This window comes from Halichoeres trimaculatus, unplaced genomic scaffold, assembly GCF_033239565.1.
Source record: "Halichoeres trimaculatus isolate MK-OKI-2021-1 unplaced genomic scaffold, fHalTri1.1 fHalTri1_scaffold_3, whole genome shotgun sequence".
Lineage (NCBI taxonomy): Eukaryota > Metazoa > Chordata > Actinopteri > Labriformes > Labridae > Halichoeres > Halichoeres trimaculatus.
In genome coordinates this window covers 21,702,542-21,720,545 of record NW_027437181.1, presented here as the reverse complement: position 1 = coordinate 21,720,545, position 18,004 = coordinate 21,702,542, and positions in this window count along the sequence as shown.

Below are 18,004 nucleotides of genomic sequence, written 5' to 3'. Positions count from 1 at the left end.
CACTTAAACCCTCTTCAACAAGGGCTGCCTCCACTTAATCTGACATTTTAGACTCCTTGATCACAGTCTGCCCTTACAAGATAAGGTAGCTGTAAAATAACACTTCTGGGTTTCAGTTTAGATAAAAAAAACAATCATCAAATGGGGTCTCAGAGAGACAACTCAGACTGGAAATGGAACTAATGTGAGTAATGAGTGTGTGCACTGTACAGGAGTGACCAGTTATTAGTTTTAGTACTGGGGTTCTAACCATGATCTTGTGATGCCAGGGTGGGGGCTATGAGGTCTAGAGGCTGCAGCTGGGCTTTGTGGTTAAAGTTGTGGGCTGGCCTTAATGGATTTGTGATGATGTATCTCTGAATTCTTGCCTAAGACCCCTGACTGGGAGTGGGCTCAGGGTGCTTATCTCTGCGGACATCTTGGCCCAGCTTCAGGGTTTGGGATCCGGTTTCACCTGCCCATGGGAGAAATCCACCAGGACTGGAGAAACTGGGGATTAGTAGGGATGACCCTGGGAGCAGCATAGCAACATTTGAGACCACTAAAGAGGGAAAAGTTGTTTGACCTTGAGGCATGGACAAGGTGAAAACTAAGGGAGATTATTAGATTAGTTGGAGTGAAACATTACACCTGGATGTATCCTCGTTAAAAGCGATATGATGAGGTTGTCCAATTGCAGCAAAATTATAGATCATAGGAATTTTTCATTATCTGGAAATTGAGAACTTTCTAAAGCTCATCCCTCACATGATAATAACAGTCATATTGCTAAACGCTATAGTTTGCAAACACTCATTACAGTGTGTGCTCAAAAAGTTCACCAAAGTAACAAAGTACTTTTTGTGTTACCTAAGAACAGGCTTAGTGAGTCATTCAGGTTACATGAGTAAGAAGTTGCCCTGCAGTCAGCAAGCCACAGTGACACTGGTTGAGCCCACTCGAGGTCAGCCCAGCTTCTCTCATGACTGGCCAACATGTCTTCAGGCCCTAACCTAGCAGACAGATTACAACTACGCTCACAACAAAGACCGGCGCCTGTGCCCCCCATGCCTCTACCCTCTCTGAAACCCTGCAACCAGAGAGCTCCTAAAGGACTCGTCACCTTGTCTCAAGGCCTGAGCACCAGAGCAGGGAAAGCCGCCACTTCAATCATCCGAGGGTCATGGGTTACATGGGTCAAATACCTCGGCTGAGATCCCCAACCCCCATGTCACAGTGACAGGCGGCGGTCAGTGTCATGGGCTGGACCCTGCATACATCCAATCCAGAGACTAAAAAGAGGAGCTTACATTAGGATATCAATAGCATGGTTCAGTGGTGAGGCTATTGAAAAGCTTTAACAAAGGGGCTCTCTGAATGATATGTCAATTATTGTGCCGTGCTAAAAAGTTATGCTTCACTTATCATCACTCTCTTACTTTCTCCTCTTAATATCCCTGCATTATGTAATTTCAGTGCCGTACAAACCTACCTTTTTTTTAATGGTATGCTGTGAGACTCATTCAGGTCAAAGAGAGAAGGGAGGTTCGTGGAATGAATGAAATAAATTGAAGTGATTTATCCCTTTGTGCACAGTCCAAGAAAAGCTAAATAGGCCTAGTTTGTAAGGCTGTGTTAACAAGATAATCTAAAAGTCAGGAGGGTGTTTTTTTAACGAGGGTGTTTTTATGATCTCTGTTACAATAAAATGAACAGGTAAAACACTGAGTGATTAAAGATAATTAAGAACAGATATGGCTGACAATGTCTTTAGGATCCCTAATGAAAGATTACCCCGCACTTTGAAGAGTTTTACTGCCTGTGTAAATCATGACTAAATACTTATTATTTGAGGAGGTATTAAGGGTGCAGTGGCTGCACTACGTGCTAGCCTGTTTACGATTAAGCAGGGGGCAGGGAAAAGCATTGGGGATTTCATTGGGGGTTTTATAAGGGAGCCCCTGTATGCCCTGAAATTCCAAAACTTCAGTGGTATACCCCTGCAAGCATGTTGAGTGAACATATATGTCTTTAGTGCAGCAACACTGTGACATGACAAAGCCTGAGTGAAAGCAGATAATGGTGAACCTGTGTGTAACTCCTTCAATACCACTGACATCCCTGCTCTGAGCTCGGGGATACAGAAGAAAAGAACAGAAACAGGTAAACATGTGCTAACAGCTAGCCTGGTTCTTGTCAACCTGGCTTAGTGGTTTTGTTTGGTGTTTGACCGCCACATGTTGTTTAAAAATGTTGGCAACTCATGTTGAAAATTAAGACAAAAATCTTCCTCTTCACATACAGTTTTTCCCACGGACACTAAGAATCAATCACAGCATTCCATCCCCGTGTCAGATCAGTTGTGGTCTTGACAAATGTTCATTCTTGCTGAGGGCTGTTGACCCTACTTCCCTGGCTGACAGGATCCAGAGTAAGGAACAAGTAATCAAGGTCAGAAACTTTACTACAGCCTCAGGAAGGCCTTCAAACGGTGCTGAATCCACCCGATGATAAAAACACATTCACACTGAGGACATCAGTTTTACCGTGTCCACTAAATGTCAACTGTGAGAGGATTACAACACAGTTATAAATCACTCAGCAAGTGGCGTAAAACCAGGAATTCTGCTCTAATACAGAACTCGCAAAGAAACATTTGTGTGTGTTTTAGGCACAGAGTCCTTTCAAAAGCAGAGGTCAGTCAGTATAGGCAGGGGTCTTATGCTATACCCCTGTAAAAATACTGCAGAGCGAGTGGTTTCAATTTGCTTAAGTGATTAAGTTCACGCCAGCCCCCAGTGCACTGGCAAGGGTCATTTGTGCTTGGCCGAGTCACTGATGAAGGAGTGGGGTGTTGGATGCTAACCTTGAACATTGGTACTGACATGGCATTAGGTAGGCATAACAAGACTCAGAATCATGGGGTGTGCTACAAGGTCTAGCTGAGGTTACAGGAAAGCTATGAGTGTTCTTTCTTGTCTCCACTTATCCAAACAGACCTTTGTTCAAAATGCTCAAAGTCAACTTCACCGAGTCTGGGCTTAAATCCTTACAGTGGGATTTATAACTTAGATTGTTCCAACAGTGTAACAGCTCTCTATTGCTTGCCAGCTAAAGGTGTTTAATTTTGAAAACAGCAATTTAATTAGCAGTAAAGACACATTCCCTTTTAATAGGCACAGGAGTTTACTTATAAACTGTCTGTATTTGCACTGAGGAGAAAACTGTTGGAATTTCACAAGGCCCTGTAACTTGGACCCGACAGCATCTGCCACTAACAATTTCGACTGTGTAGACAATTGACAGTGTTGCAGTCACTCTGCAAAAGGCTGTGCACTGTTTGGGGGCTGGCAGTGTAACACCAGATGTGAGCTGTGCACCACAGCATCAATAATAAAAAAGTCTTCCTAATCTTAACTCTTCTCTCAGTCGCATCAAACCTTATGGTGAACAAAAACACTGTGTCTCAGGTAGCTAAATAATTGATACAATCGCAATTTAAAATCTCCCCAGTGCAATTTTTTTGCAATGTTTCGTTCCTCAGCTGTAGCCCCTATTGTTGATTTATTTATTTATGTATTTGTTTTCACTCTGCGTTTGGGTGTTTTTCCTTTTTTTCCCCATTTCTGGAGGGGGGGTGGTGTTTTCCTCCGTTTTTCACCTTTCACATCTTGTGGAATTCAGTGCTCTCATTTCCTCCCTGTGATATGCAGTAAGGCGCTTCAGAAACAACTGTCAGGTTCAAATCAAAAATGGGTGGAGTGGGTGTAATATTGAACTACTGAACACAAGCCGAGACTTGAGCGATGGATATGGCACCCGATTTTCCTCCCCTCCACTCTTTCCCTTTGCCTTTGTCAGCTCCGGGGGTTTCTCTCTGTAGTCAGAACAATGCGTGGGTGATGTCGGCACTCCGAAGGAGATGTTCTGTACAGCGATTTAGTACAAATGCATCCCATAATGATCATGTTTTGTTACCTTTATGCACCTCCAGCACTGGTTCCACTCCTCTGGAAATCTGAGCGCCGTAAACAGCTACAGAGGCTGCTCCCTTTTAGCCAAGTATTTACTACCGCTGTTTTGCTCTCATATCACGCTGAACCAAGGATCTTATTCATCTCTGTGCAGCGCTTCACAGCCAGCAGGTGTGATGGGGGAGTAGACAAAATGCACAAGCAGCACAAGAAGTCTTACGAGCACACCTGAGCTGTGGAAGCGTACGCATCGACTCACATAACCCCCCCCATACTTGCACATGAACACACCAACATCACAGTCTTGCATCAGCTGACACACACATACACACACACTGTCTAGGTTGGCTCCCACAGCTGTTAACTAGTCACAGTAGATATCTGCATGTAATGTAGGTGAACAGCTTTTTGGCTCTGACACCCAAACATGTTCAGCCATTCCACTGCTGTGGGCACTTAAAACAATCCCTTGTCATGTCACACCAAAGGCCCCTTAGCTTTACAATAACAGAACAGGTTGACAAAATGAAAACTCATTCCTCCCTCATTTACGCGTCATTTCAGCCCTGACCCTGGCAGTAAAAGATCAAAGAGCTTTTGAGGCCTGCTCTTATTTCAGCCTGCTTGAGAAGAACAGCTGAGAAGTTTGGCAGTCCAACATGAACTGCTAAGAGAATTTTTCAAGCCCCTATCGCCCCCTCCTCTCAATGAAAACCTTGACTTATATAGCCAAAGCACAAGCGTTGTTATGGGTTAGAGTAATGGTTATGGGATCACAGATGGCTATGCACATCACAAGCATGTGAACTGTGATTTGCTGCAATTTCATGCCATAAATTTCCGCTTAATTGATGGCTTCTCTAGCTTTTTCTTAGCATTTAAATGTAGAGGAATTAAAAGATTATTCCAACATGATCATACAATTCTTTAATCAGAATCATAATGGTTACATCATTCTCCCTGTGTCAGATTTATACTCCTACCCCACCCCTGCTGGCTATAACCATGGTAACAGAAGAAGCCCCAGAGATGGTAAATCAATAGCAATATGCCAATCTTTATCTAAGCAACCCCCTCTCCCCATCCTTGTGTAGCGCTGTCACTTTAGATCTAATGATCTAACCTATGAAGCATTGATGAGCAGTCGGCTTGTGCGTCACTCTTCATTCACTCACACAAACACACACTCTGCACACAGGCCTTCTTTGCTGGAACAATAACAATTGAATTACCGCTGTCATGTCAGTGATATTAGTTTGTGTTGCATCTCCAATGAATACAGTATAATTATTAAAGAATCATAGGCTGAATGGAAGGCTACAGAGTAGAGCAGAGAGAACTGAGCTCAGCCATTTTGGCTGGATTGACCGCTGCAGTTGCCATAACACAAATGGATCAGTATTGACCAGTGTCATTGACCTCAGAGACCTCTGCTCTCTAGCCAATCTGCACCAGGCCTTAGGGGCGATTATGACATTTACTCAAACAGATTATAATTTCAAATGACTGTTTAAAAAATTCCCAGGTGGAGCAGACAGAGGAGGCCAGTGGTTAGCAGGGAGAGAGCGCGGTCGAGAAGAATAGACTTGAAATAATCAATAGGAAATGGACACACAACAGAGGCCCTGCAGGCTGTGCGGATCAATAAGCCGTGTTAAGTGGCGGTGATGCCCTCCATTGATGAGCAAATGGCTGTACAGGCTGTCCTTGCTCACTCTCCCTCTCCCTCTCTCTCTCACTCCAGTGGGTCAAACAGCGGGGCCAGGTGGTTAACCACATGTCGCCTCCAGACATTGCACACCAGGGCTCAGTCTCTGATACGTCCAAACTGGTCAGATGGTCTGCTCTCTGCCCTGCCCTCCACCCTCAAAAAGCCCCCCTGCTCACTGTGCAAAGCTGAGGGGCATTGTGGGAGGTCAAAAGTCTCACTCCTGCATGTAATGGAACAGTTACTGATTTTTCAACCTGCTCTCTCATTGAACACATACCTGATCCTCACAAAATGGAGTAAAATGATTTCTGCTCTAACTGCTCAGCTAAACAGTAACTCTGGCTCTAAGGTTACAACAGAGGGGTTGGAACGCACTGCAAAAAACTGAAATCTTATCAAGTGTTTTTGTCTCATTTTAAGTAAAATGTCTTTTTAGACTTAATATGAGCCACATTCACCTGACCAGTCCAGAGAAATGTCTTATTTCAAGTTATTTAAAGACTAAAATGAGGTCTAAATTGCTTGTAACAAATAAATAAAATCTGCCAGTGGGGTAAAAGAAATGTGCTTATATTAAGACATTTTTTTTTATTTTTATTTATTTTTATTTTATTTATTTATCTATTACATAAATAAATAAAGCAAATAAATAAAAATATTAAGACATTATTCTGATCTTGACAAGCCCATCTCTCTTACCTCAAAGGCAGATTATTTTGTTACAAACAATTTAGAGCTCATTTTTGTCTTTAAATAACTTGAAATAAGGTATTTCGCTTGACTGGCCAGGTGAATGAAGCTCATACCAAGTCTAAAAAAATGACACAAAAAAACTTGATAAGATTTCAGTATTTTCAAGTGGAAACCTCCAGTCTAAGATAATGAGACAATGCAGAAGTGCTAAAATCTGCTGTTTCTCGAGTGTTCGCTTGAGGCTGGCTCTGGAAGCACCAGAAGTCACATACACACCAAGCCAAAAAAAAGTTTTTTTCAAAGCAGAAATTAACCTTTTTACAGCCTGATTAAAAAAAATGTCTCCTGTCTGACTTGCTAATTTTATCATCTGCACACACTGTATGGGGGGGTGATTTTTTTTTTTTCTATTAAGATCCCGAGCCCAACATGGCCGCTATAGCCGATGTGCTTAATTTCCAGTTTCAGGAACAGACGGGTGACGTCCATGTTTTACACAGTATATGTTTTTTTTTTGCAGTGCGGAAGAATGACGAGATGGCTGCTTGGTTAAAATAAGACAGATGAAAGTTCTACCCATAAGACAGACCATCAAAGTCATGTCCGTCTCCAGCAAATCTAAAATATTTCACAAGCAAGGTAGTCTCTGTTGTTTCAGTGCTGCACCTGTTGTGCTGTCCCACTCCAGGCCATCCATTCCAGGATGAATCAAAGCTGTGCTGTGTGCCAATGTGTGTATAAAAAGTGAAGAGAGACATGCAAGGCAACAGGAGAGGGAGCCTCTCTCCTCCACTGTTGGGTTCATCATCTCCTCACCAGTACTCCATCTTATTACTTCTGCCATATGACACGTGCCTCAGATCGCACGACCCATGAATAATATACGACCACACCACCTCAGTACAGATGAAAGTGCACGCAGTACACTGTGGGTCGGTTACAGTGGGCTGAGATGCAAAGGTATTGAGGAGGACAAGGAGAATGATGAGGAGGAAGAGTGTATAGATACCATGCAAAGGCCTGTGATTTTTAGACCTGTGTGTGTGTATGGGTGTGTGTTTTATTCCTACCACCAACTGCAGCAGGGGTGACAGCGCACATCAGTGACAGCTCGAGGTAGCAGCCGGTGGCACCTGAAGAGAGTGAAGAAGGGGGAAGAATGAGAGCAAAAAGGGAGGGGGACGGAACAATGAAACAGTGGCAAACACAACACATACTCAGAACACATACATACACACACACACACACACACTCACACACAGGGAAAAGCATCCCTCTCAGGAGAGCTGATCAGTACGAGGCAGTTTGCCCGTCTGTGCTCTGCAGGGACATGGTGTTTCTCCCTCTCGGGGTCGAGAAGCAAAAACAAACACTACTTTTGATCATCAGGCCCTACTCCTCACCTTGGAGCTTTTGGTGAAGAGACACGGATTCTAAACACAGCATCGCTCTCTCTGGTGTTTGACTAAACACACATGGGTGATAGCACACGCTGTGAGACACACTGACACACAAATGCTAAACTCTGAATGCAGAAAAACACACACTGGGTGTTTGCAAAGAGGTGTATCAAGCAGCAGAACAAGGGATTAGGTGTAAAAAAAAAGGAAAATTGTGATCCTGGATACTACTTTCAGCAACACCCACTGAAGAAACAGTTCCCACAAGCCTCAAGTTGTCCATTGAGGAGCAGGACTGTTACGTCACATCGACAGCTGTCAAATGATATGAGCTTACACTTAATTTTTTATAGACACCCACTGCATATGTTTCATATACAACAGTGATGCGTGCAGTGTTAGGTTCCCATTGTGAATTGCAAGTATTGTGTCACTGTAAAAAAAACCCATTCAGCAGCAAATCCTACCAGGAGCCAGCCACCAGCCAACAAAAGGCTTGTCGTGGCGAGCAGGCTAGCACTGACATTGTTGCTCTGGTTGGCGGCAGGAGGAGACAATAGAGAGGAACATTTCAGGAGCTTGACCTGGGCTACCTTCACTTCACCTCAGGTAGACAAGGTTAAGATGGATGGCAGTAATTAAAAGAAAAGGCCTCTCTTCTTTACAATAGCACCAGGTTTATTTTACAGGAACTTTAACGGGGCCTTTTGTGAGGAGGTAATTATAGGGTAAAGTGATTAGAGCTCCCTGAAGGCATGGAGGTGACAGACAGACTCAGCGGAGTAACCCAAGTAACCTTTGAATATGACATCTTTTCTTATTGTCATTCACACCGCACACTAATTTCAGCTATGAAGCGCACATTTGTACTCTGCCTTTTGCAGCCTCTCCCTCTATCCTGTTTTCTCTCTCCTAATTTTTCTATGTACAAGAACAATGCACATTTTGCCGAATGTGGCTCCAACGAACCCCCTGACAAAAGGTTATGGAGATCATTTTTCCAATGAGGAGGGGGGCATGTTGGCATAAGGGCAGAGGCAGCTGAGTTTCCTCGACAACAATGGCTGCAGACTGACCCAGCAAATCTTTGGAGCCGGGGGCTACATGCGCAGCAGATGACGTGCCTTGCCCTGACCGTTTAACATGACTGGTTATGCCAGCTACGCGACCTGCCCCTGTGGGACTTTCTGAAGCGGAAATGTGTGTCGGGCATAGCAAAGAATGCACTAATCTGCTGTTTATTAAGTGTGGGGTAACTTGAGATTGGTGATTAAATGGAGATTTGAGCATGATACAGCCGCTCCATAGGCGCACAGTCACATGGTGCAGCGGCTTGTCTCGGTTTAGCATATGGGCCTTTCCAAATGTGTGAAAGACTGCAGCTAGCTTGTGCACTGTCAGGCGTGCCAATCAAGGACCCAGCCTGTGACAGTGAGCTGCTTAACAAGGATTTCATGTCCCTGATATTTCTGATATTTCTCTGAAGCAAGCAGGGGACTTGATCGTATCTCCACAGAGGGGAAAACGATGTAGGAGCAAGAGCTCAGAGATGTGCCAACACCAGCTCTTGTCATTCAAGAGGGCTGAGTTTTGGATTTAGGGTTAGGGAAACAAGATAATGTTCACTTAAAAAGTCACAGAGTCATGTTTCAAATGTCTGCATCAGTCCCTCTGTGGCTCCTGTGTTCCTGCAGCTAGCTTCCACTACATTTACCTCTAAGCTTTCTGTGGGCTTGACATAATGTGTCATTGTTTAACAATGTGTTACAAATACTTCCATACTGTTGGCAAGTATCTGAGAGTAACTGAGTGTGTTGGAGAACCGTTGCCACATACTTAGATATGCTTACCAAAGCTATTCGGAGAAGCAATTAAAATCTGTTTAGCTGTCTGCATGCATGAACGCACTCTCACACACCAGGCTTTCTGAGGAGTCAGACAAGTCAGATACTATTATTATGTACCAGTATCCATAGCAAAAGGCTACACAGGTCAGAGCCAGCCTTAAGGTTAAATGGACATTTTTATTATTCGAAACTAATGGGTAAAATCAGGTTTCAGAATAAATAACCCATGCCATGTCTCAGATTGCAAAGTGCTTCAATTTAGGGGCTGCTTACATGACAACAGTTTTAGGGTGAAACGCAAAAGTCCGCCCCACATTTACACAGAAAAGACATTTTAGCTGATCTAAATCACAAACTTTTGAAAACAGCGTCCAGAGTGGATTTTTTCTGAAATGCTTCCGAAACCATTGTTGTGTAAACAGTAAGCCGGCATTTTCAGTGGAAATGCTGACGTCGCGCTCCATTATGGACAGGCGCATCCAACAGTACAACAGTACCACTGTTGTGCTTGTGCTGCTCAATCTGTTGAATCTGTTGACTGTCTTTCAAAATAATGCGCATCTGTTGCTGCACTTCTGCACATAGTACGCGTTAATACACCTGATGATCGGCCCAACTCTACTTAGGGTGGAGATCTACCAAAATCGGCTTCTGGACAAGACAGTTATAGCACCATCTACAGGCCTGGCATGCTTACCACAGCCTTTTCAGTCCCGCATCAGTTCGTGTAAACACAGATTTTTTTAATGCATTTTAGCGTTTTTGGATGAAATGTCGTGTAAACAGGGCAGCGTTGGAGGTTTGCAACTCTACTTTGTACCAGCAACATGAGGCACGTTTACATGCATGCAATGTCACAGTTGGAGGTCTGGTCTTGTTCACATTTATATGCAGAAAAGAGAATCGGACCTCTGGCTGATAATGTTTCACTCCGCTTCAGTAGGCGGTGCTGTGCCCTTTTTTTATAAGTGAAGATGAATGCAAATCAAATTAGTTTCGGTTCACCTGAAGAGGAAGTAACATTCTGAGGACAATGGCCAAGATGGATGCAGCTGTAGCTCTTTACGTTGCAATGTACATATGTGCCATGGTGCTTGTTTGTTGTGTTGAAGCCATAGACCCTATAAGTGCAGCGACACCATTTATCATGGTTATCTACTTCCTTTTTGGGCTGAAGGCTGAGGCATGCTGAGTCCTGCTGAATCCAACCGCAGTCCGACAATTATTGCATTATCTATGTGTCTCAAACGAGCTATACTTAGTCAGCTCTCAGTCCGACTTAGCTAATAATCTGATCTTATGCAACTTAAAGCACTAAATCAGAACTTTGCATTATGTAATCACTCAAAATAAACAGTCTCATGTTTGTTGGTGGGTTTTTAATTCCTTTAAATGCTTCCTGATACAAAATGTCACCACTGTAGTTAGATTATTTTCCATTGAGTATAATTTGACAAATCTCACTCATGGTTTCATTATACACTTATGTCCACATTCTTTCTCCTTTGTACTCAAAACACTCTCCCTAAAGAGTGGACTTTCCTGAATATCAAAATCATCCTACAGGGAGACAGTCCCAACCATTTCCCTCTCAGTCGTGTTTACCAGTGCATCTAATATTTAAGGTTTTAAATTTAGAAGGTTCTAGATAAATTCTAACTTTAATTTGATCACCATAACTTTTGCATAATAATTACAAATTACAACTGGTATGTAATGTTTAAGGTTTATAGCTCATAATGCAAGCTGCTTCATTAATTACTCTAATTACTCCACACTTAGTGATAAAAGAAGATATAAGATGTTTGTAACATGGATTATATTATCCCATTATGACATTCAGTAGCCCTTGTTGATTTTGACCTGGGGCGTAGTTGTGACTTTGCACTCAGCTGAGTATGTCATCCACACACAGGCATGCCTCTATGGCTTACTGAAGCCCAACCAAAAGCCAATCTAAGATGCTCTTATAAATCACTTCATGGCCAATAGAGGTGTGCTTTATTTCAGGCACTGGACAGGGCCTCTTTTGTCAGTTAATGTTCTTTTGATAGTTTTGCCAATCACAGCTAATAATGCGTCAGATAAGATAAGCTTTGGAGGGCCTCTCTCTTGCTGCAAGGGATTTCACAGGAACCCTCCTCGTCATGTCAATACTCCTTTGTAAGGTGTGTGTTCAAGCTAACACACCTGAGCACACCAGAGGCCTGTGAGCTCATCTCAGGTCAACACGCTCACCCTAGTCAGTGAGTGTGTTTGTGTGAGGGTGGGAGCAAAGCAGAACAACAGACCAAACTTTGTGCTTGCTGTATTAGTTGCACTAATAACGGGCCTTCTCAACAAGCTTGCTTGACAGCTGGGTGGGACTTTGAAGAATTCATAATGAAGCGATGCCTCAGATTAGCGCAGGAGCGGCTGCCTTTGAAGAAACAGCTCAGGTTGTGAGGTCCTAATTAGGAATGGCCTATTTTGGTTTGAACACATGCTAAGGAAGGGGTGTTTTGTGTGTGTAAGCCTGCGTGTGAGCTTATCATCATAGGCACATACAATAACAGTATCTGTGGGTCTGCGAGTCCATTAAAGGCATCTCTGAATTAATACCATCTATTACTGCCTTTACATAGGCGGATGAATGTGTCGATGCAGTTAAAAGTATGCTTTAGTTCTCTATGAGTTTCTAATGCTGTGGCAACCCCTTGGAGGACAAGGTCAGAGTTCAGGGGTGAGATGGGTGTATGTCAGCGTGTGCATTTGTGTGTGGATGTTATTCCAGCTTCATTACCCCAATGATCATTCACACTTGCATAAATGCACAAACACACATAAATCTCCACAGCATGACCCCCCTCGTAGCTCTTCTTCAATCAGCAAAGCCCCGAAACAATGGAGGAATGTTCCGGCCTGTTACCATTCCTTAGTGGCTATCTGATGAAGGAGAGCCAGGGATAATCCAGGCCGTCCTTATCAGTGGCAGGGATCCCATTTCCATATTCAGGCCCTGCTGGCTGATAAGAGCAGCTCCTGATAAATGTGCAGTGATGGAGTGATACCTGTGGTCTGAAGTTGATGAGAGCCTTATGAATGGCTGAAGCAGAGAGGTGATGAAGGGGGAGGGGGGAGGGGTGAAGGCTGGACAGTAGCTTTCAGCAGGGCCGATAAAGCAAGAAGGAGAGGGTTGTGATTAATGTGTTTAAGTGGCCTGGGGTCACATGCAGGCCCTCGCCAGTGACTGCTCTTAAGAGAGGTCACCTCCATGACCATCCGTCACACATAGGCACACACACACACACAGAGCCAGATATACACTCCCTGTTGTCTGTGTCTGTACAGACCTATGTTGTGTTACAGACTTAACAATAGTGTACATAGCTTAACAATTTAGAAAAAAACACAAACACAAGCATATATCTAGATGAATGGCATACCTCATTGTATATAAATACACTTAATGGACGCACTTGTTCAGGGAGCTGAACTAAATGCTGAGTGGGTGGCACAGAGGGATCACTGACCAGTTGAGAAGGACATATGACCTCCATTTTTCAGCCGGTCCATCCTTGGGGCCAGACAGTCAGACAGAAATGCATTATTAATTGGTCTCTGTTTCACTATGTGCTTTGCTCCTTTATCAGCACGATGACTGTTGCCAGAGTCAGCTCACATTTATTAGTTTAGAAAACACCAAGTCTAATTGTCATGTCTTAAGAAGTGTGCACAAAACACTGTGTGTAGATGCACAAGATGTTAGAGTTTCCTGTTTAAAGGGACCTGAAGTGAAGCTTTGATCTGCTGTGTTGTGTTAATGATATGCAAGTTTTATAACATCTAAAGCTTATTTATTGAGGAATTTTTTAGTTGGAAAAAGTTTGTGTTGTATGAATGTGGCTCAATTTCTTTTTAAAACTAGAGCTTAAGATGGGCAATCTGAAATTCTAATGAAGTTGATTATAATTGCAATAGATTGATAATAACACTGGAGAGTAAAAAGTACAAAATTATGTCCAGGAAACATTAACAAAACTGTGAACCCAATGCAATGAACCATGAAAACATGTATTCACATCTCTCTCTTTTTTTTTTTTAAGAAAAGCAGAATCAAAACCTACATTTTACCCATAATTAACTGGTAGTTTCCTGTGTGTGTATATATATATATATATATATATATATATATATATATATATATATATATATATATATATATATATATATATATATATATATATATATATATATATATATATATATATATATATGAAATAAAAAAAATGTAAATAACTTATTGTTCACATTCTAGCATCATGGCCTTGAGACTCATACCACTGCAAATAAATATCTTCGGAAAATAAGAATGCAGTTTTTTCCCTCACAATAAGGATTTTGATGTTTGAGGATGTTGTTGATTTTGCTTTTGTTGTCTCCACAGGGACCCTCACAAAGGGGCCCCTGTCCCTGGAGGAGACCTTCACTACAGGGAACCCTTAAAAGCACATATTAAAAACACACTGTCTGTCTCCCTCCCATCTCCTCACATCCCCAGGCCCCACCACACACTGTAAACAGCTGGCTTTACTGATATTTTATTAATGATGTTCTTTAATTAGTTTAATTACGCAGAATCATGTCTTTGTGCATAATTTCCCTCTCTTTAATGAAAAAAAAAATCCCAACTGCCATTTATGTATACATAGAAATCACTGCCCTCTGGCACAGTAAAGAGTAATTGTGTGGGTTTCTTGAAAAAAAAAAAAAAAAAAAAAAAGTAATTCTGTGAGGTGCTCTTAATGTGACTCAGAGTAGTGGGATGGTTTGTTTTCGAGTTTTTTTTTTGTTGTCAATCAGTCTTTGTCTGTAGATGAAGGCAGGGTGGTGCTGTGAGCCAGGCAGGAGCTTACTCACACAATGTTTCATGTATGGTTTAATTAGGCTAGTCTTTCTCAGATTAAAACAAAAAAAGCATGTATCCACTCTTAAGCTGCTGAACTTGTCCATTCTTGATCTGTACATGCCTGAGGTGAAATGAAATTTCATTGATAGCTATCATTACATGGCCCTGCTGTTGAATTCAGTAATCCATCACACATTATGAATTAAGAAAAGTTGGACAACATCATCCATGGATCATCAAACACCCAAAGACCTCCGGGCATAGGAGTGCTCTGTTTCACTGTGACCCACATGCCAAGATGGCAGGTCCACCTGGGACCTTCCCCTGTGTTTGCACTGTAACCTAATAAGAGCGGATCAGAGCTTAAACACAGGGCTTTATTTAGACAGCACAATTGTTAGTCAGCAGCAACATTATCTGACCTCATACATCTTATCATGCAAGGTCTTCTGTCAACAGTGTTACTGGAAGAGGACAGCACTAATACTCACACATATTAGCATCCCTCAACAGTTTCCAAGATGGCTGCCTGGATAGATATGGTAGGGAAGTGCTGCTTGTCAGACACTGATGTTCCACTGTGATGACAACGGGAGTAAATGAGGTTTCAGAGACCTCATCTAAGACAAAATCAATATGCTGCCTCCGCAGCTCAGGAGAGGAGCTTTATGCATTATCTGCTTAAGCTAACATGTGGGGAAGAAGAGTGAACAAGTAAAGATTGTCCTATTTTGGGGAAGCAGGAAGATGTCTGTCTCCACCTCCCATCCACATTGTCTCTTAATCTCTTGCATCAATCTTTGTATCGCAGCAACACACACAAAGAAATGACAGGTGGATTTTTATCTGGCCTACTTGGTTTGTAGTATCACTCTATGGCTCAGACTGCTTTAAAAGTCAATTACCAGGCTAAATGACTTGAGGAATATCTTTCAAGAATGGTGTTTCATACACTTTATCAATGGCAATAGCATTACAGCTGATTAGCGGAACCAAATGTGCTCTTTTTGTAATGCAACACACAGAACGGTAACTGGATCGCTGTGTTGGCTCCTGTAGTCCCTGGACGAGCCCCGCTGGCGGCTAGACTGGAAACATCCCAGAAAGCTTCAGCCCTGAGAGGGGCTAATGTTTCAGCCAGGGTAAAAGAGCTTGGATTGATAATGTTGATTCACTAAATAGTTGACTTAGAGGTCAGCAGCTTTCACACCACACAGACAATACTGCCCTACACTGGAAATACATCAGATTTAATAGTAAGTGACTTAGCAGGGATCAAAGTTTATAAATACACTGGCAATCTCTGGGTAATTTTCTGTCTCTGTCTGTCTTGTTCACTTTTGTGCTTTGAGTAGACAACTCGTTGACTATGCCAGAAATCAAGCTCTGATGCTTTTACACATATCTTGTTTTATACATATCTTCCAGCTAATCTCAGTTTGGTGTGCAAGAGCAAATCAGGTTGTGGAATCCTGTTAGCCTTTCTCTGTTGTGCAAATAAATTGGAAATGATACAGGATTGCAAAGTGAGAACCACACATAAAGTTAGCAGGATGCAAGGATCAGACTTGGGAAACAGTGTCTGGTACCTGGGATTATGTGTGTGGCTCAAATATACTTGAACAGTTATACATAAATATAACTGAGTATCTGAGTATATAAGTATAGAGATTTAAAAATAAAATGACGTGATTACTTCATCTGAGTTGCAAAAGGCATTGATCTTTAATTCTGCCCCTAAAAAGCACAATAGGGCCTACAGCTTCAGCTGAAGATGGGTTTTAAGGGCAGGACGTGTTGCACGGGGGCATCCAGACTTTGTACAATTCATGAGGAATCTAGTAAGAAGCTTTCAGCTTTCAAGTACGAGGTCAATAATCACAAAGTCTTCCTTGTTTGACCTAATGAACACTTTTTTTTGTTCAGTCAGGTAATTTTCACATATCATCTTTGACAAAAACTTACCAATTCAAGTTGTTGTCACACACACATAGGGGAACAAATGAAATCAACCCCCCTATTGTTTGAAGGAACATTGCCCCATTGGTGTAGGAGGTATAAATAATTAACAGTAATTAAGACTACGTACACATGCAGAATGAATTATTTAAATAAGTACTGATGCATTGACCTGGCTCCTTGCAATTGGATGTGATCTACTGAAATGTTGATTCAAATAAAAAAGTAGAGGAAGGATGTGTTTTAAGTATTGTGACATGAATTGTTAAAGTGCGAAAAAGTAAGACATGACGAGAGAGACCACAACTGTCTAGCCGCTGGACACCTTGCTTGGCATCAGAGATGCTCCAGGGTGTGCCCTTGCCTCTTCCCTGTTAGCGTCCTACGCTACAGCTCAGCTCCAAGAATGAACTCCTACTCAGCTTCTATCTCTGCAGCACTGGGATTACAATCCCTCATAACATTTTTGGCAAACATTTTGAGCTCCTCTTTTGAGGTGAGAGAGTGGGTTTTCCCTCTTCTTGTGCTCCAAGCACAACTCTTTCCTTTTATACTGTTCTCTCTTACTACTTCAAGGTATATAAAAACCAAGACAGAGGCTGCAGGGGACACTATCAATCTTCAAATGGCTTGACGTTAATAACAATATATTTAATGCTAACACATTAGGGACTGCTATAATTAATGAATGAATAATCACTGATGTGAAAAGCGTTATCAATAATTGTATGAATGATGCACATGCATAATGCATGACAGATGCCTTGAGGCAGAATCTGGTGTCCCTGCTCTTGTCCAGAACAGAGCCTTTTCATGATGCCAGAAACAGGCCTGATCAAATGGTGGCACACATTACATCAGCCCTACAACCACTATCCCATCTTCCTCCTGCAGAGCCCATGCTGGCTATCTTACTATCTGATCTATGCACCTTGGCCTTGTTTACAATGGTTTGCTTACAGCAAATCTGGGAGTCAGCCTGGGAACCAGGCTGGGGGTGAAGGGAGGGATGTAAATATTAACATTCTACTCACACCCCTGCTTCATCACAGCTAATAAGGGAGGCCTGCACTGGGGTCTTTCATCTAGATTAGGACTTTTATCGCATGCCACCTGCATGGAGTAGTCTGTCATTCATATGCAGATCCAGCCTGAGCAGGACAAGGTGTTTCCTCACTCTGTCACTTCTCATTGCACCTTTGACATGTCTACTAGCATAGACAGCCTTGTACACAGGTATTCCTTGAGATGTCCACTATCTCATCCCATTTCTTTTAATTCAGCATTGTAAGATGAATTGTTTGCCTAAACGCTATATTTTTGAGCTTTGATTTATTTAGTGACAACAAACTTTATTATGCAACTGTGGTGCCCACATCAATTGCAGTGCATTAAAATGTGAAACACATTATAGATAAATGATTTGACAGTGTTGGGTAAAAATGCATCATTGTCTGAAATACAGTTTAAAATAACTGTGGCATACACTGTAAAAAGGAAAGTATACCTGTTAAAATATGTCGTTCTTAGTGTTGCTAATGGTATTTAGAATT